Source organism: Callithrix jacchus, chromosome 15 (assembly GCF_049354715.1).
Source record: "Callithrix jacchus isolate 240 chromosome 15, calJac240_pri, whole genome shotgun sequence".
Taxonomy (NCBI): domain Eukaryota; kingdom Metazoa; phylum Chordata; class Mammalia; order Primates; family Cebidae; genus Callithrix; species Callithrix jacchus.
In genome coordinates, this window is record NC_133516.1 from 4,834,487 (window position 1) to 4,857,629 (window position 23,143).

General features: G+C 42.0%; 1 long non-coding RNA gene across 7 annotated transcripts in view; it reads right to left on the reverse strand.

The window, feature by feature from the left end:
- The window catches only part of LOC128930806 (uncharacterized), a 163,560-nt gene that overhangs the window by 93,970 nt on the left and 46,447 nt on the right, over positions 1-23,143 (reverse strand). For 4 of the 7 annotated variants that reach the window (XR_013526851.1, XR_013526852.1, XR_013526854.1 and 1 more), the window contains one exon: positions 18,424-18,537. The exons of the other annotated variants lie outside the window; for them this stretch is intronic. This is a non-coding gene — a long non-coding RNA (uncharacterized LOC128930806). The remainder of the gene's footprint in view (positions 1-18,423; positions 18,538-23,143) is intronic. 7 annotated transcript variants of the gene reach the window in all.

Sequence of the window (23,143 nt, forward strand, 5' to 3'; positions counted from 1 at the left end):
GGAGAGTTCTGTCCACAGAGTTCCTCAGGCCCTCATGGACTAGATTTCAGGTGGGCCACCCAAAAAACTCATATGGAGATTCTAGTGAAGGAAGGAGATTGGACTCACTTTGTAAATAACACAATATATAGGCACTTGTAGATGTAATGTACAAAACTTGGCTGCCTGGGTTCCTACCAGACTCAAATGCATTTGGAGAGCAGGATAAGATTTCTTTTTAGCTGGCATAAGGTAAAATTCCATTACAAAGTGCATTGCAATTAGCCACCAGCTGCTGCTGCTGCTTCTTCTTCTTCTTCTTCTTCTTCTTCTTCTTCTTCTTCTTCTTCTTCTTCTTCTTCTTCTTATTCTTCTTCTTCTTGTTTTTTGAGACAGTTCTGCTCTGTTGTCCAGGGGGGTGTGCAGTGGCATGGTGTCTGCTCACTGCCACCTCCCTCTCCCCTCCCTTCACCCTTAGGTTCAAGCAAATCTCCTGCCTCAGCTTCCCATGTAGCTGAAATTACAGGCACTCTCCACCATGCCAGGCTAACTTTTTTTGTATATTTAGTAGAGACGAGGTTTTGCCATGTTGTCCAGGCTGATCTCAAACTTCTGACCTCAAGTGATCACCTTCTTCAGCCTCCCAAAGTGTCAGGATTACAAGTGTGAGCCACTGCTCCCAGCCTTTGCAGCTTTCTGAGTGGCCTTCATTGCCTAAAATACTCTCTTCCTCAACTTCAACAAGGTGCTGAAGACTGTACTATGAAAACCCCTTTTTTATGTAACCAGTTTGTACCATAGCATATTCTTCACTTGGAGAACTAGTTATCTCAGAGGACTGCAATTTTAAATAAAGATACCTCAAGCCACCATTTATGATTATCTTCTTCTGGATGCTATAGAAAATTCCTAAATAAAATGTTGTATTTATAACAACAGATTGCATTTGGAAGCATGCCCAGTGGAAACTTACTTTCTAAAAAGTAAAAAAAAGCCAGCCTCAGTGGCTCACACCTGTAATCCCAGCACTTTGGGTGGCTGAGGCAAGTGGATCACAAGGTCAGAAGATCAAGACCATCCTGGCCAACATGGTGAAACCGCATCTCTACGAAAAATGCAAAAATTAGCCAGGTGTGGTGGCAGACTGTAATCCCAGCTATTTGGGAGGCTGAGGTAGGAGAATCACTTGAACCTGGGAGGCAGAGGTTACAGTGAGCCAAGATTGTGCCATGGCACTTCAGCCTGGCAACAGAGTGAGGCTCTGTCTCACCAAAAGAAAAAAAAGAAAGAAAAGAAAAGTCTATTGGCCAGGTGCAGTGGCTCCTGCCTGTAATCTCAGCATTTTGGGAGGCCAAGTGGGGAGGATCACTTGAGACCAGGTGTTTAAGATCAGCCTGAGCAACATAGCAAGACCCAATCTCTCTCTTTCTTTTTTTTGAGACAGAGTTTTGCTCTGTTGCCAAAGCTGGAGTGCAGAGGCACGATCTTGGCTCACTGCAGCCTCCACCTCCCAGGTTCAAGCAATCCTCCTGCTTCAGCCTCCCAAGTAGCTGGGACTAAAGGCACACACCACCACAGCTGGCTAATTTTTGTATTTTTTAGTAGAGATGGGGTTTCACTATATTGGCCAGGCTGGTCTCAAACTTTTGACCTCATAATCCACCTACCACAGCCTCCCAAACTGCTGGGCTCAACAGGGTGGTGAGCCACCACTCCTGGCTACAAGACCCCATCACTACAAAAAAATTTAAAAATTAGCTGTGCATGGTGTTGCACTCCTGTAGTCCTAGCTACTTGAGAGACTGAGGAGGGAGGGTCACGTGAGTCCTGGAGTTTGAGGCTGCAGTTAGCTATAATCATGCCTCTGCACTCCAGACTGAGTGACAGAGTAAGATTCTGTCTCTAAAAAACAAACTGTTCTTTTTAAAAATTGTATAATATATCTTGGAGAGATTTTACATCCATATATTAAGTGTTCTTGACCTTTCTTTGTGTCAGTATTATTCATTGTGTAGATACATCAGTTTTAAAAAGTCTTGTCCCCTGTGAGAAACATTTAGCGACAATCTAAATTTAAAATTGGGCTGAGTGCAGAGGCTCACACCTATAATTCTAGTACTTTGGGAGACTGAGGTGGGTAAATTACTTGAGCCCAGGAGTTCGAGACAAGCCTGAGCAAAACCCCATCTCTACTAAGAAAACAAAAAATTGGCCAAACATCATGGTGGGTGCCTGTAGTCCCAGCTACTTGGGAAGCTGAGGTGGGAGGATTGCTTGAGTCTGGGAGGCAGAGGTTGAAGTAAGCCAAGATTGCACCACTGCATTCTAGCCTGGGTGACAGAGTGAGACCTTGTCTCAAAAAATAAAAAACAGGCTGGGTCAGTGGCTCATGCCTGTAATCCGAGCACTTTGGGAGGCCGAGGGAGGTGTATCACTTGAGGTCAGGAGTTCAAGACCAGCCTGGCCAACATGGTGAAACCCTGTCTCTACAAAATATGCAAAAATTAGCTGAGCATGGTGGCATATGCCTGTAATCCCAGCTACTCTGGAGGCTAAAGCAGGAAAATGGCTTGAACCTGGGAAGTGGAAGAGCAGCCGAGATTATATCACTGCACTCCAGCCTGGGCAACAGAGTGAGACTCTGTCTTAAAATAAAAAACAAAAAAATTAATGAATTAAATTTAATTTAACAAATAAAAAATTAATCTAACAAAACAGGAAGGAATTTCACAGTGCTTTCAGTATATTAGTAAAATATTTTTCAATAAAAAATTTATTTTAGTAGTATCTTATTTTATAACACATACATATATACACATATTTACTTATAGTAAATCTATATGTTTTACAGAGCAACCAGATTCAGTAAACCTCCAAATGTCCCATCAGATGGGGCCATGAGGGCAGGGAAGCCATGTGAATGCCCCACAAGACTTGGGAAAGGATTGCACAGAGTGGGTGGTGCAGAGCCTGAAAAGCAGGTTAGTCCTAATTGTGGGGCTGCACCATTATCCTGGACCAATTCCAAGGCCATCTGCTTTGCCTGTCAAGCCTAACGGTTTTCAAGTTTCTGTTTTTGAACAAGTAGGAATAGAGAAACTTACTTATTAACTCCAGCTACTGAGGAAATGTTGACGTTCTTTTGAAGTTGGGTCATAAACATTTGATCATGAAGAGGAAATATATTTGTCTTAGGTAACATTGATAAAATATCCTAATCTTTTGATGTCTGTGTAGGAAACAGCTGAGTAATTTATTAGCAAGCTTATGCCTTAAGCACAAACATTTATTGTAGGAGAAAAAATGTTCATATCTGAATTTTGTTCTCAGTTGCTCTCAGAGCAGTTTCTCATTTATTAATATGTTTTAAAATTTATCTTAAGACAACATATATACAGCATGATGAAAATGAACCAAATGCTTCTTATCTACTATGTATTTTACACATAAAAATGAGCCATTAGATGCTGGAGGACTCAAGATGGCGCTGTGAGAACAACCCAGGATTGGAGCTCTCATTGAATCCGCAAAGAGGTGAGTCAGAGTTGCATTTCCAGACTGATCTTTGTTGCCCACAGAACGGTGAAACTCCCAAGTGTAAGGGAGACACGGGACGCGAGGCAGTAAGGCTGCCTGGCGAAGCCGGTGGCCGGGGCGGCGGCAGCTGGCCCTACCCAGCAATCCCCACAGGGTGCGCTTGTCCAGGTGCCCTGTTGAACCGGCAACCTGAGACTTGAGAGGGCTGGACTTGAGACTGAATGAGACTTGGACACTAGGCCAGCCCAGGGGATTGCAGGAACAGAGCGTTCAGGGTACCCAGTGGGATGAAAAAAACCGCGATTTCAAACTATCCCGAGCAGATGGTCCGAGACGCTCTGTGGGGGAGGGGCGTCCACCACTACCGAGGCAACCCGCCCCAAATGAGATACACGCCCACTGCTGACGCAGCCTCCCGTTGCCGAGGCAACCCGTCCCTACTGAGATACACGCCCACTGCTGACGCAGCCTGCCGTTGCCGAGGCAACACGCTACAACGAAGAGACTCCGCCACAGGGCGTGGCAGAGACCACAGCAGAGCCTGCAGGAACAGGGCGAATCACACAACAGCAGGGTGGAGACTCGGCAGGCAAACAGTGGCTAGTCTGCCTCCTAGCTGGGCAGGACACCTCAACAAACATCAAAAAATAAAGCCCGAACCCCCCAACACAGAGCATTTGAGAAAAAAAAGGGTTTTTATAATGAGCTCTGTAGCAGCAGAATCAAACATAGCAGCCTAACAGGCCTGAATGAACTACAGAGCTCACAGCTCAGAAATTGAGCTCCTAAAAAGAACAGACTGTCTCCTCAAGCAGCTCCCTGACCCCTCTATATCCAAAAGACTGACATTTGGCAGGCATCATCCTGGGACAAAGATAGCAGAAAAAGAAACTGGTAGCATCCCTCACTGTGCCACAGCTGCTAGAGGTGCACCCCAGACAAGCAGGGTCTGGAGCGGACCTCAGCAGTCATACAGCGAAGGGGATAGACTGGTAGAAGGAGAACCAAGCAACAGAAATACTTCATCATCAACATTCTGGGTGTCCACTCAGAGACCCAATCGAAAAGTCAGCAACTACGCAGACGACCAGCGGACAAATCCACAAAGATGGGAAGAAACCAGCGCAAAAAGGAGGAAAACACCCGAAACCAGAACACCTCAACTCCTACAAAGAACCAAAACTCCTCACCAGCAAGGGAACAAAGCTGGACGGAGAATGACTGTGACGAAATGACGGAATTAGACTTCAGAAGATGGATAATGAGAAACTTTGGTGAGCTAAAAGATCATGTATTAAATCAATGCAAAGAAACTAAGAACCTTGAAAAAAGATTTGAAAAAAGATTCGAGGAAATGATAACAAGAATGGATAACTTAGAGACGAATATGAATGAATTAAAGGAGCTGAAAAACACAATACGAGAACTTCGCGAAGGATGCACAAGTTTCAATAGCCGAATTGACCAAGCAGAAGAAAGAATATCTGAAGTCGAAGACCAACTCAATGAAATTAAACGAGAAACCAAGATTAGAGAAAAAAGCGCAAAAAGGAATGAACAAAGTCTCCAAGAAATGTGGGACTATGTGAAAAGACCTAACCTATGTTTGATAGGTGTACCAGAAGGGGACGAAGAGAATGAATCCCAGCTGGAAAATACTCTTCAGGACATCATCCAGGAAAACCTCCCCCACCTAGCAAGACAGGCCAACACTCAAATGCAGGAAATACAGAGAACACCACAAAGATATTCCGCAAGAAGAGCAACCCCAAGGCACATAATCGTCAGATTCAACAAGGTTCAAATAAAGGAGAAAATACTAAGGGCAGCCAGAGAGAAAGGTCGAATTACCCACAAAGGGAAGCCCATCAGACTCACAGCAGATCTCTTGGCAGAAACACTACAAGCCAGAAGAGAGTGGGGGCCAATATTCAACATCCTTAAAGAAAAGAACTTTCAACCCAGAATTTCATATCCAGCCAAACTGAGCTTCAGAAGTGAAGGAAAAATAAAATCCTTTGCGAACAAGCAAATACTCAGAGATTTTGTCACCACCAGGCCTGCTTTACAAGAGCTCCTAAAAGAGGCACTACACATAGAAAGGAACAACCAGTACCAGCCATTCCAAAATCACACTAAATGCTAAACAGCATCAACATAATGAAGAATCTACAACAACTAACAGGCAAAACAGCCACTTAGCGTCAAAATGGCAGTATCAAATTCACACATAACAATATTAACCCTAAATGTAAATGGACTAAATGCACCAATCAAAAGACACAGACTGGCAAATTGGATAAAAAGCCAAAACCCATCAATGTGCTGCATCCAGGAAACCCATCTCACATGCAAGGATACACAAAGGCTCAAAATAAAGGGATGGAGGAAGATTTACCAAGCAAATGGAGAGCAAAAAAAAGCAGGAGTTGCAATTCTCATCTCTGATAAAATAGACTTTAAAGCAACAAAGATCAAAAGAGACAAAGAAGGCCATTACATAATGGTAAAAGGATCGATAAAACAGGAAGAGCTAACGATCCTAAACATATATGGACCCAATGCAGGAGCACCCAGATACATAAGGCAAGTTCTTAATGACTTACAAAGAGTCTTAGACTCCCACACAATAATAGTGGGAGACTTTAACACTCCACTGTCAATATTAGACAGATCAACCAGACAGAAAATCAACAAGGATATCCAGGGCTTGAACTCAGACCTGGAGCAAGCAAACCTGATAGACATTTACAGAACTCTCCACCCCAAATCCACAGAAAATACATTCATCTCAGCACCACATCACACCTACTCAAAAATTGACCACATAATTGGAAGTAAAGCACTGCTCAACAAATGCAAAACAACTGAAATCATAACAAACAGCCTCTCAGACCATAGTGCAATCAAATTAGAACTCAGAATACAGAAGCCGACCCAGAACCGCAGAGCTTCATGGAAACTGAACAACTGGCTCTTGAATGTTGACTGGGTAAACAATGAAATGAAGTCAGAAATAAAGAAGTTCTTCGAAACCAATGAGAACGAAGACACAACATGCCAGAACCTCTGGGACACATTTAAAGCAGTCTCTAGAGGAAAGTATATAGCAATAAGTGCCCATATGAGGAGAATGGAGAGATCCAAAATTGACACCCTATCGTCAAAATTGAAAGAGCTAGAGGAGCAAGATCAAAAAAACTCAAAACCCAGCAGAAGACAAGAAATAACTAAGATCAGAGCTGAACTGAAGGAGATTGAGACACGAAAAACCCTTCAAAAAATCAATAAATCCAAGAGCTGGTTTTTTGAAAAGATCAACAAAATAGACAGACCACTAGCAAGATTGATTAAAAATAAAAGAGAGAACAACCAAATAGATGCAATAAAAAATGACAAAGGGGAAATCACCACAGATTCCACAGAAATTCAAACCATCATCAGAGAATATTACAAACAACTCTATGCACATAAACTAGTAAACCTGGAAGAAATGGATAAATTCCTGGACTCCTGCATTCTCCCAAGCCTAAACCAGGAGGAAGCTGAAACTGTGAATAGACCAATAACAAGATCAGAAGTCAAGGCAGCAATTAAGAGCCTACCACACAAAAAAAACCCAGGTCCAGACGGGTTCACAGCCGAATTCTACCAGACACACAAAGAGGAGCTGGTACCATTCCTTCTAAAACTATTTCAACAATCCAAAAAGAGGGAATACTTCCCAAATCATTTTACGAGACCAACATCATCCTGATACCAAAACCCGGCAGAGACCCAACAAGAAAAGAAAACTTCAGGCCAATATCCATGATGAACACAGATGCAAAAATCTTCAATAAAATATTGGCAAGCCGAATGCAACAGCAAATCAAAAAACTTATTCACCATGATCAAGTAGGATTCATCCCGGGGATGCTAGGCTGGTTCAACATACACAAGTCTATACACGTAATTCACCACATAAACAGAACCAAAAACAAAAACCACATGATTATCTCAATTGACGCAGAGAAGGCATTTGACAAAATTCAACAGCCCTTTATGCTAAAAACCCTCAATAAACTCGGTATCGATGGAACCTATTTCAAAGTAATAAAAGCTATTTATGACAAACCAACAGCCAATATCATACTGAATGGGCAAAAACTGGAAGCATTCCCTTTGAAATCTGACACTAGACAAGGATGCCCTCTTTCACCACTCCTATTCAATATAGTACTGGAAGTTCTAGCCAGAGCAATCAGGCAAGAAAAAGAAATAAAGGGTATTCAAATAGGAAAGGTGGAAGCCAAATTGTCTCTATTTGCAGACGACATGATAGTATACCTAGAAGACCACATCACCTCAGCCCAAAAACTCCTGAAACTGATAAGCAACTTTGGCAAAGTCTCAGGATATAAAATCAATGTGCAAAAATCACAAGCATTCGTCTATACCAATAACAGACTTAAAGAAAGCCAAATCAAGAACGAACTGCCATTCGCAATTGCTACAAAAAGAATAAAATACCTTGGAATACAACTCACAAGGAACATAAGAGACCTCTTCAAGGAGAACTACAAAACACTGCTCAACGAAATCAGAGAGGACACAAACAGATGGAGAAACATTCTATGTTCATGGTTAGGAAGAATTAACATCGTGAAAATGGCTATACTGCCCAAAGTAATTTACAGAATCAATGCTATCCCCATCAAGCTACCATTGACTTTCTTCACAGAACTGGAAAAAACCACCATGAACTTCATATGGAACCAAAAGAGGGCCCGCATAGCCAAGTCAATTCTAAGCAAAAGGAACACAGCAGGGGGCATCACACTACCGGATTTCAAACTATACTACAAGGCTACAGTAATCAAAACAGCATGGTACTGGTACCAAAACAGAGATATAGACCAATGGAACAGAACAGAGGCACCGGAGGCAACACAACATATCTACAACTATACAATGTTTGATAAACCTGACAAAAACAAGCAAGGGGGAAAGGATTCCCTGTTTAACAAATGGTGTTGGGAAAACTGGCTAGCCATGTGCAGAAAGCAGAAACTGGACCCCTTCCTGACACCTTACACTAAAATTAACTCCAGATGGATTAAAGACTTAAACATAAGACCTGGCACCATAAAAACCCTAGAAGGAAATCTAGGCAAAACTATCCAGGACATAGGAGTAGGCAAGGACTTCATGAACAAAACACCAAAAGCATTGGCAACAAAAGCCAAAATAGACAAATGGGACCTAATTAAACTCCACCGCTTCTGCACGGCAAAAGAAACAGTCACTAGAGTGGATCGGCAACCAACAGAATGGGAAAAAATTTTTGCAGTTTACCCATCTGACAAAGGGCTGATATCCAGAATTTACAAAGAACTCAAACAGATTTACAGGAAAAAAACAAACAAGCCCATTCAAAAGTGGGCAAAGGATATGAACAGATACTTTATGAAAGAAGACATATATGAGGCCAACAATCATATGAAAAAATGCTCATCGTCACTGGTCATCAGAGAGATGCAAATCAAAACCACATTGAGATACCATCTCACGCCAGTTAGAATGGCGATCATTAAAAAATCTGGAGACAACAGATACTGGAGGGGATGTGGAGAAAAAGGAACACTTTTACACTGTTGGTGGGAGTGTAAATTAGTTCAACCATTGTGGAAGACAGTGTGGCGATTCCTCAAGGTCTTAGAAATAGAAATTCCATTTGACCCAGCAATCCCATTACTGGGTATATATCCAAAAGACTATAAATCGTTCTACTATAAGGACACATGTACACGAATGTTCATTGCAGCACTGTTTACAATAGCAAAGACCTGGAATCAACCAAAGTGCCCATTGATAATAGACTGGATTGGAAAAATGTGGCACATATACACCATGGAATATTATGCAGCAATCAGAAATGATGAGTTTGTGTCATTTGTAGGGACATGGATGAATCTGGAGAACGTCATCCTCAGCAAACTGACACAAGAACAGAAAATGAAACACCGCATATTCTCACTCATAAGCGGGTGATGAAAAATGAGAACAGATGGACACAGAAAGGGGAGCACTAAACACTGGGGTCTATTGGAGGGAAAAGGGGAGGGCCAGTGGGAGGGGGAGGTGGGGAGGGATAGCCTGGGGAGAAATGCCAAATGTGGGTGAAGGGGAGAAGGAAAGAAAAGCACACTGCCATGTGTGTTCCTACGCAACTGTCTTGCATGCTCTGCTCATGTACCCCAAAACCTAAAATCCAATAAAAAATTTAAAAAAAATGAGCCATTAGTTTAGATATTCTAATTCTCTTTCCAGTTCACAGAAAAATTATCTATAATTGGTTTCATTTTACCAAATAAAGAATGAATTTAAAAATACCCTTTCCATCCTCCTTTTGATAGAATGTAGAAATGTAGAGAAAATAATCTTCTATTCCTGCTTTATCATTGCTCTTTTTAAATCATATCTTTGCATTTGTTTGGTACAAGATGTGATATTGCAAATGGCAATATGAGCCTTGTGCTTTCAACTCCAAGAGAATTCCTTGGTGTAGCAGAATCCTAGATCCCCTTAACCCTTTCAGGTTCATTGAAAATCAACTAATTAACTTTACAACAGGCAGATTAATAAGAGAAAAGATATACAAATTTGTATTAATATGCATGGAGTGAAAATCACAGAGTGATTATCCCTCAACCCAATAGGATACAGACACTCATATACCTTTCTTCTTTTAGGGGTGGTAAATAATTTTTAGGGGAATTCAATGGGCTTGAAGAACATAAAACAGCCTGACCAAGCCTGTTTGGGCCTGCAGAGCAGACAATGGTTTATGACAAAAGTCTATCCAGGTGTGTGGAGAGACCTTAGTCTTTCTTCCTGTGATAAAAGTTTTCAGTTAATGAAAATTCAGGGGAAGGACCAGAGATCATTGTTTTCTTCTTTGGTAGGTTTGAACTTTGGGAATATAAGGGAACTTCAGAGAACAGCTTCATTCTGTGCTTTGGAAGAGACAGGAGATTGAGAGGAGGGTGGAGAAAGAAGGTTAGAGAGAGCTTGAGCCTTTTTTAGTTCAGCGTGTCAAAGCTATTTGTTTCTGAACCCCAATGTCTCCAAATTATGGGAGTCAAGTTGTCCTGACTCAGTCAGGTTTATGACTGCTATGCTCCTGTTTTGAAAGACAGGCTGTGACTTTTCTTTCTCCGCTTGGACAAATTCAGTGTGTCTCCACAAATAACAAAATCCTCGATAGCTAGTGCATTAGTTCCATGATGAGGCTATGTAATGTGTTATGTGAAAGCAACAGTCAAATTCTCACCTTCCTTCAGATTGTTTTACTGTTTCTAATTCTATAATTGTAAGTTCCCTGTTCACTGTGACGGCTAACTCTTCCTAAGGGGAATATGAATTGAATAGTGCGATTTGAATTATAGGTTGTAAACTCATCTTCAGTAAAACTTGTTTTTGCTGTTAATTTCTCATGAGGCTCTGATGGGGAAAGTGTCTCCACTGAGCAGGTTTTGTTTAGTTCTGCCAGACCACTGAGGATTTCAACAGTCCTAACCAGTTTTGTATTAATTTGTTATCTCACATGCTTAGAGTTTCTGCAGCACCAAGGGGGTGTAAAGATCAGGTTTTAGGCTTTGTTTTCTCACAAGTGATATTTTCTTTCTTTGAGACAAAGTCTGTCTCTTTCACCAGGCTGGAGTGCAGTGGTGCAATCTCAGCTCACTGCAACCCCTGCCTCCCAGGTTCAAGTGATTCTCATGCCTCAGCCGCCCAAGTAGCTGGGACTACAGGCACCCACCACCACACCTAGCTAATTTTTATAATTTTTAGTAGTTGCCCAGGCTGATCTCAGACTCCTGACCTCAGGTGATATGCCTGCCTTGGCATCCCAAAGTGCTAGAAGAACAGGCATGAGCCACTGTGCCCAACCAACAAGTGATATTTTCTTAATGCCCAAGGTACCAAACAGTGGGCATGCAGCAGGATCTACTTCCCCAGGAGAGTGGGGAAGAGTTTTTATAGGCCATTACTTCTGGACAGAGTAGCTCCTTAATGTTTCAAGATATATTCAGAGTTCAAATTCCAGCTCTCCTATTCCATGTAGACAAAAGTGATCATATTTTCTGTCCCTGGCCCAGTCTCTAGGACTCATAGTTGAGCCTAAAATTTATCCAGAAAAATTTTGGATGGAAAGCAAGCAATAAATAGTGAAATCAAATTTAAGCAAGATGTAGTGGGGTGTGCCTGTAATTCCATTACATGGGAGACTGAGGTGAGAGGATTGCTTGAGCTCAGGAGTTTGAGACCAGCCCAGGCAATATTGCAATGCTCAGTCTCCACTAGAAAACAAGTAAATAAATATAAAAGAAAGATCAAGCATAGTGGCTCCAGCCTGTAATCCCAGCACTTTGGAAGCTGAGGCAGGCAGATCAATTGATGAGGGCTTAGAATTTAATTTTTAATTTTAATTTAATTTTTTTTTGAGATGGAGTTTTGCTCTTGTTGCCCTGGCTAGAGTGCAATGGAATAATCGTGGCTCACCAAACCTCTGCTTCCCAGGTTTAAGCAATTCTCCTGCCTCAGCCTCCCAAGTAGCTGGGATTACAGGTATGCACTACTATGCCTGGCTGATTTTGTATTTTCTGTAGAGGGTTTCTCCATGTTGGTCAGGCTAGTCTCCAACTCCCGACCTCAGGGTGATCTGCCTGCCTCAGTCTCCCAAAGTGCTGAGATTACAGGTGTGAGCCACCATGTCTGGCCAGGATTTTATTTTTAGTTCTCTGTGACATAGAAATGGATTTAGGCCTTGGAAGGATGTTTAACCCAGAGAAAGACCATAGCAGGGACTCAGTAAATGTTGATCAAGGTGATGACTGAGGTAGGAGAGACAAAAGAAATACATAGAAAACTTTTTTTCCCACAAAGTGAGAACATATATCACCAAAAACTACATCATGTGGCACAGCCAAAATTGTGTAGGAGATTGTACTGGTTAGGATAAAGTCTATGCTACTGTAAAAAAGAGACTAAAAAATTCAGAGACTTGAAAAGGATGAAAATGTATTTCTCTTTGATAGGACAATCTGATTAGTCTAGGCTAGGCTATCAAGACAGCTCTACTCATGAGGCCATTAAGAATCAATTGCTTCTCCCACCATTGATTAGGGCTACCATTCCTAAACTGGGTACCAAGTTGTCCCAGGGAGCTTCAGCAAACTGCTAGGGGCACCATGGAATGTTTCAAATTTTTAACAAAAGTGCAGTGATTCTCAACATCTGACATGCCACAAAATCTGCTAGCTACTAGGTAGTTTACAGTATCAACTTTAGATAGCACAACTTTGCTTTTGATGGCATCGTATTTTTGTAAGCTAAGACTTTGGTGTCTGAGATGATAAAAAGTAAATATTATGAGAAGAAAATCAGTGTGAAACAGTAAATAAGGGTGGCAGTGTCCAATGTGATTCCAAGGTCTGAGGACTTGTACAGTACCCAACAGGTGCACTTCCCATTACCAAGTAATTGCAGTTGTTTAAAAGTGAAATAAAATGTTTTTGCTTCAATTTATGCAAATTATTTTGGCAAATTGCTGATAAGTCTTGGGAGACAATTCTCCATAGATTTCTCATGAGTTTGCACATGTTATAACTAAAGGCCCTAGCTGCCTTTGATCCAGGTTAACTTTTCAAGATGTTTGTGTAGCTAATAGACTAAAGAGGCACAGATAGTAATTTCCTCTAGAGTAAAGAGCAGGTCTATTTATTTTCTAGTAATAAAGATAATGTCTCCCTCTAGGGCAAAGATCAGGCAGACTTACTGATGTTTTTTTTTAGATGAAATCTTTACCTGTAGCCCAGGCTGGGGTGCAGTGGTGTAATCTTAGCTCACCGCAACTTCCACCTACTGGGTTCAAGAGATTGTCCTGCCTCAGCCTCCAGAGTAGATGGGATTACAGGCACGTGCAACTGCACCTGGCTAATTTTTTGTATTTTTAGTAGAGACAGGGTTTCACCATGTTGGCCAGGCTGGGCTTGAACTCCCAACCTTGGGTAATCTGTTCACCTTGGCCTCGCAAAGTGCTAGGATTACAGGTGTAAGTCACCACACCTGGCCTTACTGCTGATTATAAAAGATTTATGTCACCAAAACTTGGTAACCTGAGATTCAGGTTACCTCTCCTATAGTAAAACCCATGGTGTGTGAAGGTGCCATATGGCTCTTCATATAGCACTGTAGGAATCAGGGCTCAGAAAACCAGAGCTAATGAGGACACTCTGGCTATTGCTACTGCCAAGAGTAATAAATTCCTGGTGGGGCGTGGTGGCTCACACCTATAATTCCAGCACTTTGGGAGGCCGAGGCGGGTGGATCACGAGGTCAAGAGATTGAGACCATCCTGGTCAACAAGGTGAAACCCCGTCTCTACAAAACAACAGCGAAACTCCATCTCAAAAAATAAATAAATAAATAAATTCCTCAGTCTCTGACCCAGGAGTCTTGTGTCTTCTGCCAGCATCCATGAAACTGTGGCAGGCTAACTTGCTAGTTTACAAATAGGATGAAATCTTAGACCTCTCAGTTTTGACATTAAGTTGTTAGAATATATGAACTTAGGTTGTTTGAATAAAACTACTCTATATACAGAACTTTTGAGTACTTCTTTTGGCCTGGGAGCTCTGTGATAAAATTGCTGAGACACTAAGCATGCTGTGAACTGAGAAGTTTGGGAATTTCTGGCTCTGTGCATTGTTCTCATCTGTGTTTTTTTTTCTTTTGTTAGTTTGTTTGTTTTGAGGCAGAGTCTCACTCTGTCACCCAGGCTAGAGTGCAGTGGCATGATCTTGGCTCACTGCAACCTTTGCCTCCTGGGTTCAAGTGAGTCTCATGCCTCAGCCTCCCAGGTAGCTGGGATTACAGGCATGCACCACCATGCCCGGCTAATTTTTGTATTTTTAGTAGAGATGGGTTTTCACCATGTCAGTCAGGCTGGTCTTCAACCCCTGACCTCAGGTGATCCACCCACCTTGGCCTGTCAAAGTGCTAGGATTGCAGGTGTGAGCCACTGTGGCCAGCCTCATCCATGTGTTTGAAGATGCCTGGGAAGTCATCACTTTCTAACTGGCAGGGATGTAAAAGGGAAAAAGACAAGGGAAGCAATTTCTTTTTAAAAGCAAGCCAGTCACTAGTCACACACATTTCTGGCTCACACTTCAGTTGGTGAACTTAGTTGTATATTCACAGCCAGCCACTAAGGAGGCTGGGAAGTGTAATCTCTAGATAAGTGTCCATGTGCCTAGTTTAAACTCTACATTTCTGGAAGAAAACAAAATCAATTTTGGTGGATAATGTTAATTTTCCACCACAGAGATACTTTCCTATGGTTGGTTATTGCTGCTTAACTAATACTCTGGGTAGAGATGTATAAACAGTCTTTTAATATCTTCACTGTGAGTTGGCACTGTGTGGTTTTTATCTGCCAGGCATGTGCTTGGTTATCTCTGTGGTTTTCTTGCTGCCTTATACTCTTTTGGCTTCCTATACTAGCCCTAATGCTCAAAACCCATTAATGAGAATCTTTGCTGATATGGTTTGGCTGTGTCCCCACCCAAAACTCATCTTGAATTGTAGCTTCCTATAATCCCCATGTGCCTGGAAGGGACGTGGTGGAAGGTAATTGATTTGTGAGTGTGGGTTTTCCCATGCTGTTCTCATGATTAGTGAATAAGTCTCATGAGATATGATGGTTTGATAAAGAGCAGTTCCCCTGTACATGCTCTCTTGCCTGGCAGCATATAACACCTGCCTTTGCTCTTCCTTTGCCTTCTGCTATGATTACAAGGCCTCCCTAGCCATGTGGAACTGTGAGTCCATTAAACTTTTAAAAAAACATTTATAAATTAGCCGGTCTCAGGTGTGTCTTTATTAGCACTGTGAGGATGGACTAATACATTTGCCTAGGCAGATTCTGGGATGCCCAGTCTATTGGGTGGCAGGTACTGGGAACTGTGATGTGCATTCTTGGGTTTTATAGCTTAGAATGGAGGGTGAATCAGTGAGTAGGGCATGAATACTGGACTCATGTCTACAGCAAAGTGGGGCAGAGCAACCACATTTGGCACCATCCAAAGGCAGGAGTGGATTCAGGCTTTGAGGGCCCTGAGGCTTAAACAATTTGGGGATTCTCTTTAAGAAAAAAAATACGATATAATATTAAGTATGTACAAATAATAAATATTTACCATAATTAAATATTAATATTAACACACATATTTATTATTTATTTAAAATATTCATTTGGAATAAGCTAAGAAATAATCGTTTTTTGGTTTTTTTGAGATGGAGTCTCACTCTTGTTGCCCAGGCTGGAGTGCAAGGGTGTGAGCTCAGCTCACTGCAACCTCTGCTTCCCAGGTTCAAGTGATTCTCCTGCCTCAGCCTCCCAAGTAGCCAGGATGACAGGCACCCATCACAATGCCTGGCTAATTTTTTGTATTTTCAGTAGAGACGAGGTTTCACTATGTTGGTCAGGCTAGCCTTGAACTGGTGATCTCAGGTGATCCACCTGCCCCGGCCTCCCAAACTGCTAGGATTACAGGCATGAGCCACCACACCTGGCTGAAATAATAGTAATTTTCAAATGTAGAAATGCTGGCAGATATTACAAACATTACCACATTTTACAAAACTGTAATACTTTATTCATCATCTGTCCAACACACCTCTATACATTTTTGGTAATTTCTATATGATTACAAATTCTTAAAAACACATAAAACAAATCTGAAATTAAAATAAACACTACTTTAAGATGGAGTTTTTCTCTTGCTGCCCAGACTGGAGTGTAATGACCTAATCTCAACTCACTGCAACCTCTGCCTCCTGGGTTCAGGTGATACTCCTCCCTCAGCCTCCCAAGTAGCTGAGATTACAGGCAACCACCATCTCGACTGGCTGATTTTTGTATTTTTAGTAGAGATGGGGTTTCACCCTCTTGGCCAGACTGGTCTTGAATTTCTGATCTCAAGTGATCTTCCTACTTCAGCCCCCCAAAATGCTGGAATTAGAGGCATGAGGCCACTCCTGGCCTCAGAAGAGCAATTTTAAATTGCTTCTTGTATTGAACTGTAACTACAATCTAATTATAATTGTGTAATCAAGTTACTTTACTATTACTTACATTGATTTATTAATGAATATGTATAGGAGTTTTGATATAAGAAAACTCCTAAGGCCATTTTGCCATTTCTGTGTCAATGTTGTGTGCCTTTTTGTTAATGAATAGACCTTGTCAGCCCAAAGAGCATCAGATGTGCTAAGAGGTGATGTGATCTGATCAGATGCATAAAATATGGGACTTCCTACACAGATGGGCTTGCTGTTGGTGGCACTGCTACAGTTTATGCCCTATGAATCCAGGAATTGTGACCAATCCTATTTTGTGAAGGTCTCATCAAAAGATATATGTGTATTATGTGTTAATAATCCTGTACACTCTACTATCACATGTATTTCTGATAGTAGCAAATTTTATTCTTAACCAGGTATTCAATGAGAACTGAATCTTCCATTTACAACTGCATACGTCTGATGATTGGAAACATTTTCTGAAGACTAACTTTTGGTTCCAGACATTTTAAACTGTATTTTTCCTCTATTACTTATGTGTATTTCTGGTGGTGGACACTGTGGGACGTGTTCATAGCACAGTTTGGCCCTTGGCTCTGCAATTTTGTGTTATGACACTAGATGAATTAACTTGATGGCATTAGGGGTATTTCTGGAAGCCATTCCTACATCAAGAGAGCTGGTGATAACCTAACTAAATATAAAATCAACTGCAAACCACATAAATATATGCCACTCAATCCAAACTTCATGTATCCCCAACTCAACTTCTTCTTAGTCAGATGCCAAAACTGCCCCCTACAAACTCATCACTACTCAATAAAAGATCGATGGTGAGGTCAGAAAGGAAAGACATAGTGATCTTAAACAATGACTGTTAAAATATTTTTACTTTCCAAATTGTATAAAATCACATGGTTATAGGAACACATTGTTAGGGCTGCTCAAGGGATGTTGGATAGGGCACATGAATGTAAAGCTTGATCTCCAATAGCATCATTGGCATTACTAGGTTATGAGTGACCACAGGCAGATCCATGTACAAACCAAGGCAATAGCCTCAAAAAACAACCATCATTTTGAAGCACTTTACAAAGCATTCATATTCATATTCATATTTGATCCTCAAAGCAGCCTGTAAGCTGTCAAAGCAGAAACATTTTGAGAAGTAAAATAACTTGTTCCAAAAGAGCAAAATTTCTTGGACCCCAAACTGAGACCTTCCAACTTCACAAGTCATGCTCTTTCATTCTACCACACCAGACAAGATTTGTACAACTCTTTGCCTGACATATATTAACAGCTCAAGAAATATTCATGGAACAAATGAAAGAAAATGAAGTAGAGTGGGAACCAGGAATCCTTTAAGGACTAAGAAAGACAATTCTTTAGTGAGAAGAAAACAGGCCAGAATCTCAGCCTTTCCAGCATCTCTTCCAGATGTCAACCTGTTTTTCTTCCCCAGTGGCTCAGTCCAGTGCAATGAGAGAACAGAACACAAATGAGTACTCTATAAATGGGCTCTAGGTCCATGTGCTCCCATAAAACAGTTTCTATTTTTCTGGGTAACAAGTAGAGAGTGAGCTGGGTTTTCCTCTGCAGGTGGAGGTGGAGTAATGGGGAGCAGATGGGTGAGTTTTAATTAAAGTTAATTGTGGCTTTGGTAAATGAAGAAAATGGTGACTGTGTTACCCACCTGTTGCATGACTATTGCTTCACTTGAGTTGCGTGGTGGGAGGAGGCTGGGAAGAAAATCTGGACTTTTTATTTAAATACCTGAGGCCCTGGTCTTCATTCCAGATGTGGTGAGATCAGTGATGGGGTCTCAAGGTTCTTTTCTGCTTTGTCAGACTCAGGCAGGAGGAGGCTCTTCATGCTGAGTTCCAACACCTAAAAGCAAACAAGGGGATGGAAACTTATGCAAGTTGATTTAATTGGGAGCCTAGTCCATATGGAAATATTGGCAGCCTCTGGAATTTCTGACAACCCAATTTCTTTCTGTTTTTAAATTATTTCTTCTTGCTCCTCTTCTCCTCCTCCTTTTTCCTATTCTTCTTCTTCCTCCTTCTCCATCTTCTTCTTTCTTCTTCTTCCTCTTCTTCTTCTTCTTTTTCTTCTTCTTTTCTCCTCCTTCTCCTTCCTTCCTTCCTTCCTTCCTTCCTTCCTTCCTTCCTTCCTTCCTTCCTTCCTTCCTTCCTTCCTTCCTCCTTCCTGCTTGGCAGGGGTCTGTCTGCCCCATGGTTGATGCTTAACAAATATTGAGAAAAATAGTTTCCCTGACTCAGTGATGGATGAATAACGTATGCTGACTCAGATACTTTGCTTATCAGTCCAGCTGAGTGTCCAGGCCACTTAGTTGCAGCCGTGGCCATGACCAGCCAGTGAGACTTGCATTTATTCAGTAAAGATTAATTGACAATGGCTTGAGTTAACACCACTAAAGGGTAATCGACATTGTGGACCTTCCGAGTAGAAAGAAATTAACCAACCATGGTAGAACAAAAATTAGTCTTAGGACCACATGAGTAAGCAAGTTAGTTAGATAAACTCCCCACATTCCTGTTTCTACTCTAATTTATTTAACTAAGGGGACAAGGCTGCCTTCAGCCAAGTACTATAATAAAAACTCTCAGGTCTTCCAAAAGAGTTTGTGTATATTCTCTATAACTAGAATTTCTCCCCAGCCCGACTGAATCCCCACATTCCTTCTTCCCTCTTAATCAATAGAGATGAGGTCTCTCTATGTTGCCCAGGCTGGTCTCAAACTCCTGGACTCAAGTGATCCTCCCATCTTGGCCTCCCAAAGTGCTGGGATTACAGGTGTGAGCCAAGATGCCTGGCCATCAACTGCCCAATTTCTGCCCTTTTATCAGGAGTGAAGAGAAGGGCTTATTTAAAACTAAGGCCCAGTAATTTGGAGAGTCAAATGGTCAGAGAAATGAGTAGGGAGGTCTCAGTCAAGGAGGTGCAGTCTGTTCAAAATCATTTCCATTTAGTTTAAACCTTTAGCGGCCTCCTGCTGCCCTCAGAATAAAAGCCAAAGTCCTTAGTATACCTCACCAGGCCCCAGATGTCCTGGCTCTGACCTCTTTCTCCCTTGCTCCCTTTGCTCCAGCCTGATGGCTCTCCTGGTCCCCTCTCTGTCCTACAGCCTTTGCATATGTTGCTTTCCCAGTTCTTCATATATTTGGCTTCTTATAATCTTTCAGGTTTTTGGCTTAGATTCACCTTCTCTGTGTGGCTTTCTCTCACCACATTATCCAAGGCAGCATCCTCACCCGACACTTCCAGCCACCCTTACCTGCCATCATCTCCCTAGCACTTCAGTCTATAATGTTCTTGTCTATTTAGTTGTTTCCTTACTTATTACCTGCTTCCTAACTTACTAGACTGTAAGCTCCACGAGGGCAGAGGACTTGATTCTCTTATTTCCTCAGCATAACTCAAGCTCTTAGCACAGTGTCTGCCCCACAGTTGATGCTTAATAAAAATTGAAGAAAATAGTTTCTTTTATGGCATTACTTGAATTACTTGGGGAAGGTTCATCTCCACAGTCAGAGTGGTTTTTAAACTCTCAACCCCAGACTTTACTTTTCTATCTTAGGTTAAACGTTCTGTCCATCAGGATTTGAAGACCAAATTTAAAAAGGCTTGTCTTGGGTAGCTCTGAGGACTCTCCTCTGGTCCACTGATTAGACTGGGAAAGCATATGTTTTTGCAGCTGATGAAACAACCTGGCTCCTGAACGTGTGCACTCTCTCAAGCTGGACAGGACATACCCTGAGAGCTTGCCAGGGCATGCTCTGTCAATAATGGAGGCACTGTTCAGGCTGCATGGGCAGAGCCCCGGGAGGATGGCAACCAGCAGTGTCCCTAGGAGGTGACCCACAAGTCCAGGAGAGGTACACCTAGAAAAACAAAACTTTTGCAACAGGAGCCAACCCAGTACTGGAAATGCCACTTGGAATGAAATCCCAACAGTTGAGAGCCCAGAGAGTTGGTAAAAATGGAAAAACTCCCATCCACACATACACTTTCCACCGGAGCCTATTCCACCTGCATTTGCTTCACCAGGGCCTTGCCATGAAAATGTTACCTGCCTTGACAATCAACAGCATCAGTTCAGGGAGGAAAAAAAAAGTGAAAGTGGAATGAAGACAGCAAGGCCATGGACAAGGAAGAAGGGCTTCTGTGGAAACGCTTCCTGACTCTAGAGAGTGATGATCTCAGGAGTTCCTCTGGCATCTCTCCAGGATCCTTCATTTTAGAGGGGAGAGGATATCTTTTTTTTTTTTTTTTGAGATGGAGTCTTGCTGTGTTTTCCAGCCTGGAGTACAGTACCACAATCTTGGCTCACTGCAACCTCCACCACCTGGATTCAAGCAATTCTCCTGCCTCAGCCTCCTGAGTAGCTGGGATTACAGGCATATGCCATGATACTCAGCTAATTTTGTATTTTTAGTAGAGATGGGGTTTCACAATGTTGGCCTGGCTGGTCTTGAACTCCTGACCTTGTGATCCACCCACCTCAGCCTACCAAAGTGCTGGGATTACAGGCATGAGCCACTTTGCCTTGTGAGACTATCTTTTAATGAGAACATTTGTAGCCTGATGGCCAGTAGAACTGGGGTATAGTCCAAACTGTGCTACTCACTTTGCTGAGTAACTTTGGACAAGCCACTTTGCCTTGAAGATCAGGTTCCTCTTTCAAAAAATGAAAAATTAATTAATTAATTAATTTTGAGACAAGTGTCTCTGCACTCTGAGGCTAGAGAGCAGTGGTGTGACCAGAGCTTATTGCAGTCTCAAACTCCTGGGCCCAAGCCATTGTACCATCTTAGCCTCCTGAGTAGCTGGGACTACAGGTGAATTCCACCACACTCCAAGAGTTTTTAGTAGGCACAAGGTCTTGCTATGTTTCCCAGATCTCAAACTCCTGCACTCAAGTGATCCTCCCACCCCATCCTCTCAAAGTGCTGGGACTACAGGTGTGAGTCACTTGCCTGGCCTAAATTTTTAAAATTATGGTAAAATATTCATGGCATAAAATTTGCCATTTTAACCATTTTTACAGTTCTGTGGCCATTAAGTACATTCAAATTGTTGTGCAATCATCATGACCATCCATCTCCACAACTTTTTCCATCTTCCCAAATTGAAATTTCATACTGATATGGTTTGGTTCTGTGTCCCCATCCACAATCTCATGTAGATCCCATAATTTTTGTGTGTTGTGGGAGATAATTAAATCATGGGGCAGGTCTTTCCTCTTGCTGTTCTCATGATAGTGAGTAAGCCTTAGGAGATCTGATTGTTTTAAAAATGGGAGTTTTCCTGCGCAAACTGTTTTTGTGTCAGTTTGCTGAGAATGGTGGTTTCCAGATTCATCCACATCCCTGCAAACAACGTGAACTCATCCTTTTTATGGCTGCATAGTATTCCATGGTGTGTGAATGTCTATTAGCCAGAGAATTCATCTTTGGAGGAAATATTCCAGGAAGCTCTACACACAGAGGACATCAGTGTAGAGAATCCAGAAGCAGTGGGGTCAGGGACCTCAACACACCCTACAAGCATCTCTAGGGAGAAAAATGAAACCTGGGTAAGACATTCTCTAAGTCTCCTCCACACATTAAGCATTGATTTTTCTACATTCATGTGATATGTTGAACTGCCAATATGTTCAAGGCCCATTTTCTTTACCTGTGCATTACTTGTGCCACAAAGGGTGTGAGAAGACTTGAAAAACTCACACAATAGAAAAGGATAAAACACACAATGGGGAGTATCAGGGCAGAGAAAGGTGGGAGAAATGCCTGTGAGATATATGAGCAAACAGCCACTGCCTCTGCCCACAAGCTACCTTGTCTGTGAGTAATGTAGGTGAAGGAATGTTGGAGAAACCTGAGCAGAGATTACCTTATACACATGTGGAATCTCCAGAGGCAAAGAAAGACAAAATTTTTTATGTCAATTTCATATCCACCTCACCCAAAGCCACACTGCAAGATTCAAAGTGCAAATGGAACAGGGAAAAATATAGCATGTTGAGGAGGCAAAGTCGGTGCTTCTAAGAATGAACTCAAGTCATACAACCTGAAGTTGAAATCCTCTCTATCACCTGCTAATCCAGTGCAAAAGACTTAACCTCTTTTAGCCTCCATCTTTCCATCTACAGAAGGGTGATGACAGAAAATGTTGTGAGGATTAAGACAAAGAACACATGTAAGACACTTAGTCCAGGGCCTGCTGTAGTCACTATCAGTATTGGCAGCTACTCTTACTTAAACTGTATGTTGGAGGTGTCCATGCCACATCTGTTTTGTTCACCCTTCTGTCCCCAGCATGTAGCAGAGGCCTGGCTCTTAGTAGGCACTGAATGGATATTTGTAGACTTGAATTGATGTAGCTATCTCTCCTGTTGGACATGCCCTGTGCCACACCCCCTCTGACAGTGGTGTGTGACAGGGTTGAAGAAAGAGCATGAGGTAAGGCT